General features: G+C 44.7%; 1 long non-coding RNA gene across 3 annotated transcripts; it reads right to left on the bottom strand.

The window, feature by feature from the left end:
• Positions 1–4,904: 4,904 nt before the first annotated feature.
• Positions 4,905–12,587, bottom strand: LOC118317324. 3 transcript variants are annotated; one of them, XR_004795399.2, is made up of 5 exons: positions 12,132–12,587; positions 10,471–10,582; positions 9,804–9,929; positions 8,209–8,254; positions 4,905–5,842 (listed from the first exon to the last, which is right to left on the bottom strand). It is a non-coding gene; the product is annotated as an uncharacterized LOC118317324 (long non-coding RNA). The 3 variants fall into 3 exon arrangements; XR_004795400.2 differs by lacking the exon at positions 12,132–12,587 and adding an exon at positions 11,503–12,023; XR_004795398.2 differs by lacking the exon at positions 12,132–12,587 and adding an exon at positions 11,456–12,022.
• Between the last annotated feature and the right edge of the window lie 1,968 nt (positions 12,588–14,555).

Genomic DNA, 14,555 nt, shown 5'->3' with positions numbered 1-14,555 from the left:
TTAATTAAGAAATGAAAACCCAATTCAAATATTAAATCACGACAGACAGTATTTTCTCTGATGTAATACTTTAAGGTGCAAACTTGTGGATTTGACACATGAAGATTGTTCAAATGATCCATTGATCAAATTGACAAACAGCCAGTGGCAGAACGTGAACAGTCACAAGAACAATTACTCTAATTGATTTTCTCTGCACTAACATGACATCAAATGCAAATATTGTAACTACATTACTTTGTATACACAGACATTTGAGACGTCTTTCCCTTTTCACATGTACAATACATTTTGCTGTTTTTAAATCGCTGGAGAACTAAATCACTGAAAGACTTTCTTGATTCAAAATGTTAAAGTGACTCAATTTCACCACAGCCAGTGAAATGAAGAGCGCGCCGCTTCGCCCTGGGGTCATCCACTTCAAGCAAGGCGAGAGACGAGATCGGTCCTTCACTGTAACCGATTTCAAATGGTGCTAGAAACAAAAGCAGACTCTGAACACCAAAAGAAATCGGTCAACCTTGGAGATAGGACAAAGAGCTCGAGCTGTGCAGTAGATTGTTGACCTGTAGACCACAGGGTGGGACGTCGCCTCCTCTGCCTTCGTCACTGGACGCCTCTTCATGGCGGCCTGCTGCTGGCCAGTGACACACTTCCCACCCCAAGAACACTGATTTCAAATGGTGCTAGATAGGTGACAATACTCTAAGCCACCATCTGAAACCAGCTTCCAAGGGGGGCACATCGGACTAGAGGCTCGAAAACACCCTTGATGGACCCTTAATGAGAAATGAAGTTGATATTAGCACAGTGTGACGAGAACGGGTTGTGGTGCGAGCAGGAATTCCTGTAAGGGTTTTTTTTTCCAGAAACATTTCAGTCGGAGCAACTGAAACAAAAAGATTGGAGAGAACAAGACGCGGTTCAGATGCTGCGGCAGATAAGACATGGAGCTCAATATCCACATGTACTCTAATGAACAAAGAGCCTTGGAAAGATACGGTAGATGCGAAGCGGTTACTGGTACCGAAGGAACCTCGAGGGACAGCCCAGACCTAGAAGTCTGCAACGCATACAAATGTTATGATGTTTGGAATTAATATTTTCAAGAAGGCAAAATGTGTTCGGGAATTTGGGGCAAACATTTGACCAAAAAAAATTGGGATGCTCCTACTTGAGTTTTCTCTACAGATAAAAAAAAAAAGGTCTATTTGGAGACGAATTGCAAAAATTGGTTGACATCTAACGGATTAATATTAATATTAAGATATCTATGAGGAAAGGTACTCAGAAGCGTCTCATCTCTTATGGAACACTTGAATGTAAGGATATCATCGCATGCTTCGTTCACAGATGTGAATTATTGATTAAGCAAGCACCCAAAATAATGATAATATGACATTTAAGTCACAATAGACTTAATTAAGATCTGAGTGATGACAAATCTATGAGGCAGCCACGTCTTTTATCTCTTTTCATTACCATTTGTAAATAGCACAATAAATATTGGCACAGGAGACGACGTGCTCATATCAGCAGCTCCTCCGTCTGAATCACTTGGAATTAGCTCCTGTCTCTTTAAGGCCCCTCCCTCCCAATGAAGCCCAGTCTGCTCTGATTGGCCAGTTGGCTCCACTCTGTTACGATTGGTCAACCACTTCCAGCACCTGTAAGAGGTTTTGGGCCCTCGCTCAACCTGGGGTGAGGTCGAATTGTCAAATTTGCTCAGCAAGTTTCCTAAATCTTGAAATGATCCAGAAGTATTTCACCGGCAGCCATGATAACAGCTGTTCGGATTCTCTAAATGCTTAGGAAAGGTGCTCCAATGCTTCCTTTCCCATCTCCTTTAGCACAGGGTACACTGGACCTTCCTATGGTAAAAAAGGAGACGGACTATAATATTAACTGTGACGTGCAATGGACGGACGTAAACTATTCAATCAGAAGTAGAAGAGTATGACTATGACCCAGAAGAGACGCACGTCATCATGTCAGTTACTGTTTCATACGAATCATTTACATCTGATGTCACACGGTGGTTAAACACTGAAACATTCAACAGTTCATCTTTGGAAATGTGTGGTTTCACCACGACAGACGCATCAATAACATCCGCCGTGGCGTGATGACGTAGTTTAGTGAAAGTCGAGCTTTTCCGAAGTCCCATCAGTCCTCCTTCTACACTTTCCTTGACCTCATGACGTTTTCCACCGCGGTCAAGGAATAGTAGACAGGAAGGACAAATCGGCCGCACCCCTTGGCTTTGTCGGGGGCGTGCCGGACTTATGCACTTCCTGTTAAATGGTGATGTCACCATCTTGCGGCAGTATCGTCCGGACTACTGACGAGGCGTTTCAGGGGCGCTTGTTTTCTGTCGGGGAGAGCAACTCCCTTCAACGCAGACTTTTTAAAACTTTCCAGATCTTACATACACAAAAAAAACCCTACAACACACTAGAGGAAAGGGGAAAAACTGAAAAGGCGTAATTGAATTTGTCTCCTTTAACGCTACCTTATTCGTCTCCATTACGCTGATGATTGAATTAAAAAATGGGCGCAGTGCGCTTTTAGTAAAGTTGCCCGTCCCCCCCTCCTGGTGCTGGAGCGCACCGAGATGAGGGCGCAGGGACGTCTGGGCGCGGCCTCTCCGACACTTTAACTACGACGCGCTGTGCGATGGTTTTAGACTGGCAGGCTCACGTCCAGACAGAAGTTTGGTTCACCGCCCTGGTTCGGGCCAGAATGCAGAGAGGAGGGAAGCAGGTGAGGAGGAGGAGGAGGAGGAGGGGGGGGGATGTAATGGAAAACCACTGAGAAAGCACCAGAACACAATCCCCCCCCCCTCGCTCTCTCTCTCTCTGTGTAACACGCCCACACCGCTCCATCCACGCTTCACGGATGTGTGAAGGGCCGAACAGGAACAGACTCTCAAAACACTTGTCACTTTACGAGCTCACCTGCCGCCACAGACACACACACAGACCTCGACGAGTCCTCTCCTCTCTGTTGCTCGGTAGAATAGCCGGGGGGGGCGGGGGGAGTGAGAGTGCGTTGCTCTCCAGTCGCCTGCGAGGGAAAAACAAGGGAGAGGCAGTCAATCGCTGGCACCGAGAGCCACGACGCAGACACGCAGCAACAATGCACAGAGGGTGGAGCAGGGACAGGTAGCGGCCAGTTCACCGACTTGTTGCCAAGCGCCTCAACAAAGTACAAAACGACCCGATCGGTTCTAATAACCCCCACCAGGCTGTTTTCACTCTTTGTACGCAAGTGCAGTGACCACTGGCAATTCAATGTCTTGCGTCAAAGCCCCTCGTGCCTCTGGAACACATGCGCCTACACACAGTCTGCCTCCATGTCTCCCATTTCTTTGCCGCAAATACTCACTGATCTGAGCCCAATCGGGGGAGAGCTCAACCCCGGCGTCAAATCATCACATGCGATTTGCTTCGCTTCGCACAGCGAGAGGAAGGACAAAACCCTCGCAGCGTTTACAAGTCCTTTTTATTTGTGCGTGTGCTCGTGTGTGTGTGTGTGTGTGTGTGCGTGTGTGTGATAGTGCATGTGGGGCGATGTAAGTGTGTCTGTTTGCACGGTAGCCACAGTGACGGTTTTGATCGGAGAGCCTCGTCTATCCGTAGGTGTCTGGTTCCCTCGCCTGGCTGGCTCAGACCGACCATGTCAATTTTCTTTTTTTGGGGCTGTTTGTTGCTTGTGTGCCACTGGACCTGTTGTGTAACGCTTATGAAAGATTTAAAGGGACAGGAGGCCCCTTGGAGAGTGGTGAGCACCCTGGGGGAATCTTATAAGGGCAATACCTTCAGAGTATTCCTCCTTTTTTTTCTTCTTTTTTTTTTTAAATAGAGGAAAAAGGAATTTAATACAAACAGCGAAGCCGAGAGAGTAAACCTGCAGGAAAATATGCACGATAATGCTAAATTTGACAGTTCTACATCTACAAAATCATGTGTCTGGAGGGAAGCAGGAAGAGTCCGTCTCTGACTGTGCATCACCTTCACGCCATGTGCCGATGTGTGGCCGACTCAGACGAGCAGACTAATGATATTCTTAACTTATTCATAAGGATTAACCCCCCATGGCGGCGAGGTGACTGGGGAAAGTATCAGCTTTGGCACGGACGCTAAAAATCTTCTCTTTTTTTTTTTTTTTTTTTTACAATCATCTAAAAAAAGAAAAAAAAAGGAAAATAAATACGCAGCGTCCGTTTCCCGTTTGTTAGAACATCAGCACATTTAGAAGAGTGAGGGAGAGAGGAGGGGGAGAGAGAGGGAGACGCTGACTCTAGAAGCAGGAGCTGCAATGCAGACCACGGGCGGGCAGCCACACGCGCACGCACGCACGCACGCACGCACGCACGCACGCACGCACGCACGCGCTCTTGCATCATCTCAGAACTGTGGCACCCTTTGGACGCTGGACTTTCAGCCCGGGAGACCGGGAGAGACTCCACGGATTTAGGTCCTTGGCGTGGTCGCCACCCTCGACAAACACACAACACACAGAAAAGGTGATGAGGGAGTGTCGGGCAGCTCCGCCATGGGGAGGATGCCGAGCAGCCGTCTCTTTACCGAGAGGCCAGAGGGGACAGGAAGGAAGGCCTCGGTGACGCTTTGTTTATCAGATCTCATAGTTTACCATTAATAAAACTGATATGTCACTATAAACTAGTTGGAAGGTTCCTGGAACGGGCCACTTATGAAGCATGTGAAAACTCAGAAAAACGGAGAAAGACTATTATTCGTAAACGTCCAATTAATAAATTCCAGTTATTGTTTTTCAGGCCGCATGCAGAATGTATCTCCAGATAAACAACAAATTGATTTTGGGCAGATCTTTCAAGGAAATTCCTCTGACAAAAATATGAAAAATTATCTAAACCGAAATAATGTCGTAGATAAATCGTATCTTTAATTTCCTTGTCATCAGCACTCATTTCATAGCTCTTCACGGGAAACATCCACGGAAACGATTTGGGAAATAACGATAACTGCACAACATTGCGTTACCGAGGCCTTGAGTTTGCCCACCGCGTCGTAAGAGGCAGGTAAAGATGGAAATATCAACATCAGCTGGATGACGAATACACGATAATCACCTCACAAATGCTGTAAGATTTACACTCAAACACAGACAGCGATGTTCCGAAGAAAAACATGACTGAAAAGCATCTGATCCAGCAAAATAAACTCACATAGGAAACGCAAGCTTACTTTTTTTATAAACCCGAATCACCTTTTTAACAATTATCAATACGTCAACTCATATAAAAACAAACATACATGAGGCTGATGTATATCCAGGTAACAGTGTTTCTGGAATTGCAGAAAACCTCTGAGGAGACGGAGCGCTTCTTAACCAATCAGACGTTGACCTCCGGCTGCTCGCTTCGCACTGAGCCAATGAAGTTCTGCTGTGCAGCTTGTGGAGCTCCTCCCAGCCAATGGGAAGCCAGCTTTTGGCACGACGGCCTGTGATGCTGCAGCTTTAGGAAGTCCAGCGCATGTGAACTGGAGGGGAGCCAAAGCAAAGTCACCAAGAGAGCAAGGTAAACAACTTCTCCCTTTCTCCCTCTCGCAGTTTCTCTCTGCCTCTGATCCTCAGCCATGACACTTAGCCCCGTTTTCATGGCTCCCTTTCTCTCTCGGAGAGAAACGGATGGGCCGATGAACAGATGGAAGAAGAAAGGCAGATAGAGAGAGAGAGATAGATACGAGCTGCTGCGTACTCCAGCCCAGAAACGACTGCGTCACCGCCTCTGTCTCTCCTCACTACGCAGAAACAAATGTGTCTCGGGGAGGGTTCCTGCCGGATCCCAGTGGCCCTGGAGGGTGAAAAACAAATCACATGACAAAAAGTCCCACTGGGCACAGACACCGAGCAGATCTGTTGTCCGACCGACGACGTTCAGATCCCGACCAGGCTCTCTGCCTTCGCACATCACTTTTTCCAACAACTCCATCGAGAGTTAACCACAACAAGTAGTCGACAGTTCCAACACACATCATTCTTAGTATCTGCCTTTTTGCTGAATTCAACAACAAACTTATCCTTTAATTTCGTTTGATGGCCGGTGTACTGGCCTTTCCTGGCATCATCGGCGCGCGCGAACGCGAACGCGAACACACACACACACACACACACACACACACACACACACACACACACACACACACACACACACACACACACACACACACACACACACACACACACACACACACACACACACACACACACACACACACACACACACACACTACTGTGTTATAATCGGTCATGCATGACTGTATTCACCCATGTACACCAATGTAATCATCTGTTTGCGGTGATGCTGGCAAAAAAAAAGAGCGATGTTTCAATAGCTCGATAATTCGCGACAAAACCTTCCTGACTGAGCTTCGCTGTGGTATTAAGAATCTTCCAGAATAATATTTTTTTGTTAACCCCTTTGTCGCACATCAGACCACCCTGTTACACACACACACACACCTTAACCGTACTATCATAACAAGATCTATCTTGAGAAACTGTGTCATCTTCAGCATCCATGTTGAAACTCCAGCTCACAGAAACTACACAGCACACGCTCGCACACACACATCTATATATATAAATAATAGCGACAGGCAGAGCAGATCAAAACTACCGAGGAGGACGAGGAGGAGAAGAAAGCCGAGGTTGTCCGAAACCATCGTGTCCACTTCAGGTGGAAAACTCGATGACTCTGGGCTTCTGCTATCTCGGCTTCGGTTTCTCCCAACATGAAAAAGTGACGTAGCAACTAATCCAAAATCTCTCTCTCTCCCTCCCTCCCTCCCTCCCTCTCTCCCTCCCTCCCTCCCTCCTCCTGCTTACCTCTCAAACACACGCACTCTTTATTTTCATCTGGTTGCAACAGCAGATCTGCTATTAAGACTTCCAACACACACACACACACACACACACACACACACACACACACACACACACACACACACACACACACACACACACACACACACACACACACACACACACACACACACACACACACACACACACACACACACACACACACACACACACAGAGAGAGAGCGAGAGAGAGAGAGAGAGAAACGGAGTCGACGCCACAGAGATGCATATGCCCGTCGTCGTGCACGCGCGCGCAGGATCACGCTATTCCTCTTCCTGAGTGTGACGCAGCACTTAATTCTCTGCGCTTTTTTTAAACATTTTTTCTTACGCCACAGTTTTGCTCGGCGACGCGGCTTCACCATCGAGCCGAGCCAGAAAACAACACTTGCTAGCAGCAGCCACACAGGGGAAAGTCAGCATGAGCACAGACTGCAGTTAAAGGGACCCTACCCACCACGGCTCTGTGACGTTTCCCGTGTCCCCATTTCCCCCCATGTCCCCTTATAATTGGGTCTCTCTCTCTCCCTCTCTCTCGCTCGCCGCCGCCGCCGCCGCCGCCGCCGCCCTCCTCTCTGGCACTTTCCTCTCTGCCAGAGAGAGAGACACACTCTGGCTCCTCTGTCTGCGAGGCTGAGCTGCCTGAGCCTCCTTGATCACCTGACAACCCACTGGTTTTAAAGGCACATCACCAAGCTGATGTATCAGTTGCATAAGCGTTCAGATGCTTGTTTTTTGCATTAAAAACTAAGTAAATAATCATCTCTAATGAGGGATTCCACTCATCTCTGAAATCCCCACCAAAATGTAATATTTTACACGAGACGCTGTTGTGGAAAACCAACACGCTGGTCGATGCTCTGTTCCTCATTTCATGTTCGCTAGCAAAAAAACGTACATACAGTGTGAGGTGATTTACCAGGAATAGGCTCCACCACATGTACTTCCTCTTTCACTTCTCACAGTTTCCTTCCATAGACCTCATCCGAAGCAAACACAACACGTGTACACACATCCACATCTATTCAACATTCCACTGATATCCTGTTTAAAAAGACAAACAAACCTTTTTAAAAATGACAAGATAAAAAAAACGACAGAACATGACAGCGAGCTTATACATAATAGCATGACGTGTGTGTGCATTATATCAAATGCAAAAGGGTAAAGTAGCTGTGTCGTTAAAGAGGAACGTGTTCCGGTCTTATAAATAATCTGTTTTGGTTAGGTCAAACATTCGCAGAGTTTATTTTAAGAGTTTGGGCCTTTGCAGTTGCGTGTCATTCTTCACATACCTGGGTCACATGGTTCTTCATTTCTCATGCAAATTGGACAACAGACCTGCGGGAGAGAGACAGATTTCTTTTTTTCTCAGTACAAAACCAGAACAATGCCTTTTTAAAGCATTTCAATCATCTGTCTTGTAAAACAGAAAAATGAGGCACTTTCAGTTGAACTGTAGCTATGGCAACCATCACTACTTACTCCAGAAGGGAAAGGGACAGTGACTCGTTTATATACAAAAAACAAAAAGGGACTAAATTATACTAAGATCGTAAATAAATAGGCCAAATATTTTAAAATTAAGACGCATAGCTACAACAAAAGATTTCTCTACAAATATCCATAATTACTTTGGGGGAATCTCAGCTGATATGTATCAGTAGGTGCCACTGCTACCGGTGCCCGGCGAGGGAATAAGAGGAGCCATCTTGGCTCTGTGTCTTTAATGAGCTCGTCGTTCTAAACAAGGCCGTGCCTATAAAAAGGTAAATTAAAGTTTCTGTCTGCGTCAGCTCACCACCACACCCATTTGTCTTAGAGATATATAACAATGTTTGCATTCAACAAGTGCCTTCATAAACTATTCTTTTTTTATTTGGAAGAATACTTTGGCTCGATCTGCAGTCAACGACACTTTGAGAATATTTTCTATGCTGCAGTGCCGTCACGCCGACTGCAACCACCTTAAGTTTTTACACAAGACAATGCAAATATAATTCAAGGTCTTAGTCGAGGCCATTGACGCACAAACCATCCCTCTTATTTGATGCCTCAACTTTTCCATTATCCTCCAGTTGACACGTCTAGATTTTAACCCAGCATTTCATGCGGCTGTTAATTTTCTCACCTAAAGCACTTGTCGCTGGTTGACGTTCTAATTCCCCACTGGACTCGAGAGGACACAAAGCCCCGCAGCGTCACCTTACACTGAGAAAGGAGAGCGCTGGTAAAAGAATCAGCTTTCACTCCACCCCCCCGCCCCCGAGCACGATGGGAAATGTAAGGGATCTTCAGGGATCAAAGCCTGTTTTGCTCCGAGCCGACGGGTAGCTGCTGAGAGTATTGATCTGAGGATTGAGGTCTGATCATCTCGTCAGTCCATACGTGCATCCTATACGAGATAACTTGACATTTTAAAATGTATTACTTTTTGCACACAGTATCAAATAAGCGATGCATTTTAAGGCATCTTACAGCGACTGCTGCCACGGGCCCCGTACACACACAACCAAACGCAATCGTACTGCAGCCTGCAGCCGCAAAACATGAACAGGAAGTTGTAGTGCGAGGGTGGTTTGCATTTATGCTGACGGAGACGTGGTACAGCTTTAAAAGATACATCCAAGTGCTGCTCCTTCCCGTCGGCTATTTATGCTCCTCATCCAGTGGCCAGTGTGTTAATTTTAGCCACGTCATCTATCAGCTATGCCTGTTCCACTTCCTAAACCTTAATCTCTCCCTTGGAAAAGTGCCCGGTCGGCTCCATTGATATTGTTTTTGATTTTATTGGGTTCAATGGGGCATAGATCATAATGTAAATGGCCCCACAACAAAAAAAAAAAAAAGGTATTGTGTTAAGGATGTGGACATTTTTTTCTGTTATTACCTGATTTGCAGTTTCAGCTCGGAGGAATGCAGACGGGCATCTCTCTGGCGTCGTCGGCTCGCGTTCCAGAATCTGGTCCTCGAAGGAGAAAACCACGTCTCGCGGACTTTTTGGCCTCAGCAGGTCCTGAGAAAATGCCATGTATTATTTCATGTCAAACATATTAGAACAGTGAATTTATTAGCTCACAATCTCTGGAGTGTGTCAGTGTCAGAAAAGTCAAAAAAAGACTCGTGCAAACATAATGCGACGCATTAGTCATTTCATTAACTTTGTAGTATGTGTGTGCAGTACTGTATGTATGTACGTACGTACGTAGATGACTAGAGACCACTGGCCACACCCTGCACCTAAATGCTGTCAATGTGCAGCTGGCCAACTGTTATTCACCAACTTTTTTTTTTTTTTTTTACAATACTTAATGTAAAAACTACTCTGTTGTCGTATTTGTTCAACAGTAAAATGTTGCTGGCCGCGTCTGCTTTGAAGTGAACTGGCTCAGAGAAAGTTTAAAGCAATGCGTCATCTCCCTCTGAACAACAACAATAGCCGTATTTTACCTGCAAAGGAAAAGCAAATTAGATTTGTAAGCTTCACGCTGTTGCTCTGTTTTGATTCTCTAAAGACATTACATTTCCTTCAGGAAACATTCCATCACAGTACTCACAATAGTTTCTCTTACGGTGCTTCTTCAAACAGCCATCAGATCCGTTGTAGTCAAGTCTGGGGTTTGTGATGTCGAGAGATGTCGGCCACAACAGATGGATGTGACACTCCGTCTGTCAAGATAAAATAAAAGATATCCATAAATATATTTTTAAAATACATTAACTGGCCGTCATTTACCGTAGACCTGAACGCTGCCGCTTCATCCTCCCTCCTTCTGTCGTGTTGCATCAATACTTCCCCGTTAAAAAAATAAAAAAAATCAAACTCATTCCAAGAACAATGTTTGTTTTACTTCATGTTCCGTACAAGCTGTACCGCAGGCCTGCGCAAATACGCCACCCTGTGTTAGAAGGAGAGAATTACACTCGGAGGGTTTGTTTACATCAGAAATAAAAAGTGCGTATGACAGAAACCTCTGGATGGATGGAGCTGAGTCAAAGCCCTGCAGGCGCGTGAATTAAAAGGTTTTTACAAAGACTCAAAAAAAATGAGCCTTTAGAAAGATTCAATATAAGAATTATTTTAAATACACTAATTGAAAAAAATAAGTTTGTGCCAATGAACAATGGGGAAGAAACAGGCTTACATAATAGTAACTTTAGGCCTTTTCACAACAAAATATACTCGAAGGAAGTGGTCATTCTACATTTCTTTACACGTTACACTTTAAATGCAGTATGTTTTAGCTGAATGGGACATGTATATGTATATATTATTGCACTGTTTATAGTGCAATAATGACATAATTCAAAATAAGTGACCTGTACCATACATGTCTTGAAAAGGCCAGTTTTTTCTTTTTGGAAGTACAATAATTGAAAGTATTTTCTGTGACTTAAAACTTCTCATCCTGCGGCCCATCATTTCGTCCATTAAGAGATATCATGAGATGAATCAAATATATCCACGTCTTCACCACCAACGACGACAACCAAACAAACAAACAAACAAGACCTACAGAGACATCGACAGTTATCATCTACCTCATGATATTAAACCGTTGCGCAGCATGGATGAACGGACCACTCACTCCTGAGGTAAAAACGAAGTGCGCAACATCCTGCAGCCGCAGCAGACATCCAGCTCACCTCCTCCTCCTCCTCCTCCTCCTCCTCCTCCCGCTGGCTGCGACGGAAAATGAGCCACGGATCGGCACAGACATGTTTTATAAGGAAACAGCTGAGAGCAGAATACTTCGCTTGTTTCCGGGTGTAACGCTGGAAACTGCGCACGACATCGCAGCAGTCAAATCACGGTCGTGCGCAATTCCCATTGGCCAGAGATAAAGAAAAAAGACAATTCGGCTATTTAAAAAAAATAAATATATATATATATATGTATATGTATATATATCTTCTTTCCATTTAGTTGTTGATAAAGCGTGGACAAATTTGACATTATGGAGGAGGAGAAAAAACGATGAAGGAAAATAAGGAATGACTGACGTCACTGATGGTCGCTACAAGAGGCGACACGCCCACAGACGCACTCTCACCTAAATCCACACAGACGATGGTGTGTGGTGAGGGTGTGTGTGTGTGTGTGTGATGAGGGTGTGTGTGTGTGTGTGTGATGATTCACCGGAGCAGAAAGTGGATGTAGATAAATAGTTTGGATGAGGGTTGGGGGGGGGGGGGGGGGGGGGGGGTCGTGACTTACCGACATCGCCTCTTTCGTAACACCTCCGGTTCCTCCTCCGTTGCTGCTCCGTCGCCGCTGCCATAACCTCCCGACAACCTCCTGGTTGTTATCAAATCCGGAGTGGTCCCCTTCGTGTTGGAGAAAAAAACACACACACACACACGCACACATACACACACAACACGCCCCGTCCATCGACATTTTCACAGCAACACCACCGGGCCACGCCCACTCGCACACACCCCCGTTTCCTCATTGGACGTCGCTCAGACATGCGTCGACGGCATCACGTGCTTTTGACGCATGTTTACAAACAGGAACAGAGCGGGAGAAACGTGTTGTCTCACAATTTTTCTCCATTCTGCTTGATTATTATTATTATTGAATAACAAAAAAGGCTGCAGCTGTTCCCAACTAATGTAAAAACACATCTTGATGCAGAATATCACAGTGGTTGAGTCACTCCGACATCAGATTTACCAAACATTCAAGAACACCGTCCCCCGACCCCACCCCCCCACTTCCTGATATGATGTCATACTTATAACTAGGCCAAAGTATTATTTCAAGAATAAAATGGAGTGAATTGAAGTGAAAGTGAAGTAGTAAATGCCACTCCCTCATACAACTCAAACTTTCTGCAACTTCATTCAGAAAAAAAACAAAAACATAAAAAAACCCAGAAGTAATAATCTTTGGCCCTGACGAACTATAGCCGGCAAACTACAAACAGTTTATTGATCCACTGGCGAGCGATATCTGAGTCCCGAGTCAGAAATCTTTGCTTTGAGAAAAATAACTTCTCAGTAAATCCTATATCCATATTTTTTTTTTAAAGGAAAAAAAGAAATGAAATATCTGTCAATACATTTGACTCATGACAAAAATTTTGAAGCTCATGTCAATAAACTTATTAAATCTTGAAATATCGCCCAAGTCAAATCAGCTCTGTCTCCAGAACCTGACGTCCATGTATCAGTTGATCCTCCAGTGTCTTGAATGGATTGATTATTTTAATAACTTTAAAAGCGGAGCGTGGTCTGGGCCCCAGTCATTTGCGGAGCTGCCAACTCCCTGCGCTCCGAACCGTAACCGAAGATCTTCTAACCAACTCTTGCTAGTAGTTCCCAAGTCCAGACCGGTGACTAAGGGTGACCGGGCTTTTGCCATCAGGACCCCGAGGCTCAGCAAAATGAATGTAATGTAAATGCAAAATTTAATTTTCCCAGTGAAAGGTTCAGTTAGGGGGAAATGCCAGTAGTGGAGGTATTCCCCCCCGTGACCTTTTAGGTCATACAAATCCCAAATCTATTGGAAGAAAAGAAAAACTATGGCTGTCATTCAGTGACGCGTTCATTTCCTTTTTAATTGACTATAGAAACATAACACTTCTAACACAGAGTCATCAAACTCTATGAAGCCCCTTGACCACGCGGCATCAGGGAAAATTCCGCACGGGATCTTTATCTTCCTTTTTCGTGTCTCACGTTTGCTCTGATTAATTGATATCAAAGCACAACATTCATTTGATTGAACTTTCAATAGTTCTGACAGCCCCACAACACTATATATTAAAGAGCTTATATAGAATACATTTCAATAATAAATTTGCATTTAATCCAACCATAAACAAACCATTGAATCATGTTACAAAGAGCACTTTGTGAAAAGGTTGATCTTCCACAGTTTGATACGTGACTGATTGAGTCTTGTTTTCCCCGAGGGGCAGTCAACACTTCCCGTACATGCGGAGCTGCTTCGGGGCTCGCGGGTTCTTTCATGTAGTTGAGTCAGACACTAGAGCGCTTGTTAGCCTGTTAGCCCATTACTCATTATTCCTCCCGCCTGCAGACACTGGAGTGAATAGCTGCTGCAGTTGCACAACTTTTAGTTCCCGTTAGCTTTAATCATAGTGATTTATTTATTTATTTTAATTTTAATACTTATATTGTCCCTATGTCATTTCCAATTTCCTCCACTGTTGTGATAAAACATACATTAAAGTTAATATAAGTTCAGTTTATTCACTAGAAAAAGACACTCCAGCACAACTATCACAATAAGTAACAGCTTATGAATCGGTAGAATAATGATGCATAGTGTTTTACTCCATTATCGGTAGATCATGTTGGTGTATCCTGCACTCTAGTGGCCCAAGAGGTGCAAAGCACCCAATACTCAAATCTCAAAATATTCAGTGCAGAGGTCCAGATCGGGTAAATGACAACATTGAAAACCTCTCAGTATCATATTGGTGCTCGGACATGACGTGGTTATTTGACTTTTTACTAATATTTTACTTGCCCAAGAAATCTCTCGACCTTAATATGTAAAGTGCCTTGAGATGATGCATGTTGTCATTTTGTGCTAAACAAATAAAATTGAAAAATTGAACTGAATTGAAGCGCATGTCTGTGACGGGGGGATGTGTGACCTCTGGCT

This window comes from Scophthalmus maximus, chromosome 3 (genome assembly GCF_022379125.1).
Source record: "Scophthalmus maximus strain ysfricsl-2021 chromosome 3, ASM2237912v1, whole genome shotgun sequence".
Classification (NCBI taxonomy): Eukaryota; Metazoa; Chordata; class Actinopteri; order Pleuronectiformes; family Scophthalmidae; genus Scophthalmus; species Scophthalmus maximus.
This window is presented reverse-complemented; position numbering and strand designations above follow the sequence as displayed.